The sequence below is a fragment of the Capricornis sumatraensis genome, chromosome 15 (assembly GCF_032405125.1).
Source record: "Capricornis sumatraensis isolate serow.1 chromosome 15, serow.2, whole genome shotgun sequence".
NCBI lineage: Eukaryota > Metazoa > Chordata > Mammalia > Artiodactyla > Bovidae > Capricornis > Capricornis sumatraensis.
The window spans coordinates 85810564-85815214 of NC_091083.1; the positions used below are offsets into that span (position 1 = coordinate 85810564).

The window sequence follows — 4651 nt, forward strand, 5'->3', positions numbered from 1 at the left end:
TGGTGCCTGAATAAATAACGAGTTGCATTTTGATCAGAGGAAAATTTAAGCTGGGAATTCCCAGACTGCCCTTCCAGGCTGTAGTTCTCAAAGTGTGTTCACAGAGCACATTCCTCTGAGAGTTTCCACAAGCAGAAGACAGAGAACATATTCAGGAAACATGAAGACACATGAAGCACATTAGTAAACTAACGACTTTGTGAAGCCTTTCGGAAATTACATCTACTTAATTTAATATTTCTCAAGCTTTCTTGACAATGAGACCTTTTATTTTTAACATAATATATATTGCAGCAATATTGCATACGGTTTCCAATGGAACATGTTATGTGAAATTTCCTGACAAGGCATTCATTTCTTTTCCTTCTTTAAAAAATTGCAATGAAATTCACATGTCATAAAACTTATTATTTTAAAATGGACAATTCTGTGGTCCTTAGCATATTAACAAAGTTGTGCAATTATCACCACTTTCCGATTCCAGAATATTTTCATCACCCTCAAAGAAACTCCATGCTTACATAGTTACACCCTATCCCACCACCCTCCTATCCCCACCACCCTCCTATTCCCACCCTCCTATCCCACCACCCTCCTATCTCCGTCAGATCTGGAAACCACTGCTCTGTTTCTGTCTCTGTGAACCTGCTTTTTCTTGACAATCCTTGTGGATGGAACCATGCGATACATTGTGTTTAGAGTTTGGCTTCTTCTACTTTGCATAATGTTTGCGAGATTCATTCATGTATCAGTAACTTAATTCCTTTGTTTTTCTATTTAGAAAACTTTGCTATTTTGCATCAAGAGAACTGAAACTTCATTAAACAAATCAGAATTGTGTATAAAACAATAGTGATTTTGTGCTAAGACTTTGGCAGCAGGTTTGTGTTGAAATATTTCGTCTTCATTTAGATTCAGAGCTTTTGGGCTTTTAGGTTGCTGTTCCTTCAAATATGTAGTTTAGGTACAAATGTTTGCAGATGTTCCAAGCTTGATTTATTAAAATAGTTTCAGTACAAATCCCTTATGCAATTAAACGCCTATTCATGTGTTCTTTTCACAGTGAAATGTTGTTAACAAATAGTTCTAATATAATAGCATAACGGTTAAGGGAAAACTTGGGTGCAAGTGGCTAATAGTTATGAGCTGGTGTAAGTTTACAAAAAATAGCATGTATTTTTTTTAAACTGATTAAAATGCAGTGTGTGCACTTCATGAAAAATTTGGAAAAGATGGAAAAGTACAAACAGTATTATATTACTTTTCATTCCAATACCCTAAAATAAGCACTCTTAACAATTTGCTATTTGTTCCAATGTTCTTATTGTTTTTAATCTTGAAATTCAGGAATTTCACCCCAATTCGTCCTAATGAGCATCTCTTTTCATGAATTCTGCTTCCTGGTTTCCTGAATAGCTTCCTTTCACACGTAGGAAATATCAGTGCTAGCAGAAATGGGAGCAGCACACAGTTGTCACACTTGTTCACTTTGATGTAAACAATTTGCTGAAAATGTTGATATTAATTTGTTTCAGTTTGTATTGCATCTTTGAATTTTGAGATCATTTTAACCATTTAAAACAAAAAACTTAAAAAAAAAATTTGTGTGATTTACATAGTCTACTTCAGAGTTGCACTTAATTTTTTAAAATCCTTTAGTCCATTGACGTCCATAGAACACGTATTTTGTGGAAATCTTGATTATAACTGCAGTGTTGGAGAAGACTCTTGAGATTCCCTTGGACTGCAAAGAGATCCAACCAGTCCATCCTAAAGGAGATCAGTCCTGGGAGGTCATTGGAAGGACTGGTGTTGAAGCTAAATCTCCAACACTTTGGCCACCTGATATGAAGAGCTGACTCGTTTGGAAAGACCCTGATGCTGGGAAAGATTGAGGGCAGGAGGAGAAGGGGACGACAGAGGATGAGATGGTTGGATGCCATCACTGACGCAATGAACATGGGTTTGGGTGGACTCCGGGAGGTGATGGACAAGGAGGCCTGGCGTGCTGCGGTTCATGGAGTTGCAAAGACTCGGACACGACTGGGTGACTGAACTGAACCGAACTGATTATAACATATTCATTTGTGATTTTACTGAAATATATTTACTGAAAATATATTCCATGTTATAAGTATAAAGCATTTTATGAATTATGGATTTTGTTTCTTGTCCGAATAGAGCACACAGACATTTTGACACTTTGGCAAATTCTCAATTAGTGCTTTAAACTTATATAATTCAAAAAATTGTAAATATGGCAATATACTTGCCCAAATATGAAGATCGATTATATGCTATTCAATACAGTATTTAATACAGTGTTTGGTTGTTCAGTCGCTCGGTCATCTCCGACTCTTTGCGATCCCATGGACTACAGCATGCCAGGCTTTCCTGTCGTTCGCTATCACCCAGAGCTTGCTCAAACTCATGTCCATTGCGTCAGTGATGCCATCCAACCATCTCATCCTCTGTCATCCTCTTCTCGTCCTACCTTCAATCTTTCTCAGCATCAGGGTCTTTTCCAGTGAGTCCGCTCCTCACATCAAGAGGCCAAAGTATTGGAGGTGTGTATGTAAATATTCTAGTGAGCACTCAGTACTGATTTCCTTTAGGATTGACTGGCTGGATCTCTTTGCTGCCCAAGGGACTCTCTAGAGTTTTCTCCAACACCACAATTCAAAAGCATCCATTCCTTGGCTGTATTTATAACTGTAAATATTTAGACATAGGGCTGCAGGCATGTATTTATGTGATGGGATGGGGAGAAAAGGGAAGAAATCAAACTGCTTTTAAGCCTTTTCTTGGAGATTTCCTGTAACAGAGTGGGTACTAGCATCTGGTGAAAGTGGTTCTGACTGATGCAGAGATGAAAACGTGGAAAAAGTGGTCTGTATGTGTCTTATTTCATGGTTCTGTTTAGGCCCTTTCACCCTCTTTTTCAAAACAGAGACAGTGTCCAGGGTACCTGCATATCAGTAATTCTTACAATGTTGCCTCATTTCATACGTTTAACTAAGTGGTTGACACCTGGGGAAGGTAACAAAATGAAGCACTAGGCACTTCAAAGCTACCATTTTAAGCTGGAGGACTCTTTTCTAATTAGTTGTTATTATCCCCACATTCCACAATAAACTGTGGAAAATTCTGAAAGAGGTGGAAATACAAGACCACCTGACCTGCCTCTTGAGAAACCTGTATGCCGGTCAGGAACCAACAGTTAGAACTCGACATGGAACAACAGACTGGTTCCAAATAGGAAAAGGAGTACGTCAAGGCTGTATATTGTCACCCTGCTTATTTAACTTCTATGCAGAGTACATCATGAGAAACGCTGGAGTGGAAGAAGCACAAGCTGGAATCAAGATTGCCGGGAGAAATATCAATAAGCTCAGATATGCAGATGACACCACCCTTATGGCAGAAAGTGAAGAGGAACTAAAAAGCCTCTTGATGAAAGTGAAAGAGGAGAGTGAAAAAGTTGGCCTAAAGCTTAACATTCAGAAAACGAAGATCATGGCATCTGGTCCCATCACTTCATGGGAAATAGATGGGGAAACAGTGGAAACAGTGGCTGACTTTATTTTTCTGGGCTCCAAAATCACTGCAGATGGTGATTGCAGCCATGAAATTAAAAGACGCTTACTCCTTGGAAGGAAAGTTATGACCAACCTAGATAGCATATTGAAAAGCAGAGACATTACTTTGCCAACAAAGGTCCGTTTAGTCAGGGCTGTGGTTTTTCCAGTAGTCATGTATGGATGTGAGAGTTGGACTGTGAAGAAGGCTGAGCACCGAAGAATTGATGCTTTTGAACTGTGGTGTTGGAGAAGACGCTTGAGAGTCCCTTGGACTGCAAGGAGATCCAACCAGTCCGTTCTGAAGGAGATCAACCCTGGGTGTTCTTTGGAAGGAATGATGCTAAAGCTGAAGCTCCAGTACTTTGGCCACCTCATGCGAAGAGTTGACTCATTGGAAAAGACTCTGATGCTGGGGATTGAGGGCAGGAGGAGAAGGGGACGACAGAGGATGAGATGGCTGGATGGCATCACTGACTTGATGGACATGAGTCTGAGTAAACTCTGGGAGTTGGTGATGGACAGGGTGGCTGGCGTGCTGCCATTCATGGGGTCACAAAGAGTCAGACACAACTGAGTGACTGAACTGAAGTGAAGTGAAGTGAAGTCGCTTAGTTGTATCGGACTCTTTATGACCCCATGGACAGTAGCCAACCAGGCTCCTCTGTCCATGGGATTTTCCAGGCAAGAATACTGGAGTGGGTTGCTATTTCCTTCTCCATGGAATTTTCCTGACCCAGGGATCGAACCTGGGTCTCCTGCATTGTAGGCAGACGCTTTACTGTCTGAGCCACCAGGAAACTGATCCCCACATTCATAGCATTACATTTCTTTCTTTAAAAAATCAATTAATTTTTGGCCATGCTGGATCTTTGTTGCTACCTGGGCTTTTCTTTAGTTGTGGTGAGCGGTGATGGGGGCTCCCCTTCAGATGTGATGACTGAGTTGTGGTGGCCCCTCCTGTGGTGGCCTCTCCTGTGGTGCCCCTCTCCTGTGGTGCCCCATGCTGTGGTAGCCCCGTCCTGTGGTGGCCTCTCTCCTGTGGTGACCTCTCTCCTGTGGTGGCCCCTCTC

General features: G+C 41.1%; 1 non-coding gene across 1 annotated transcript; it reads right to left on the reverse strand.

Annotated features, from left to right (window-relative positions):
* Nucleotides 1–4305: 4305 nt before the first annotated feature.
* Nucleotides 4306–4378, reverse strand: TRNAC-ACA (transfer RNA cysteine (anticodon ACA)). Its single transcript has one exon. It is a non-coding gene; the product is annotated as a tRNA-Cys (tRNA).
* Nucleotides 4379–4651: the final 273 nt, after the last annotated feature.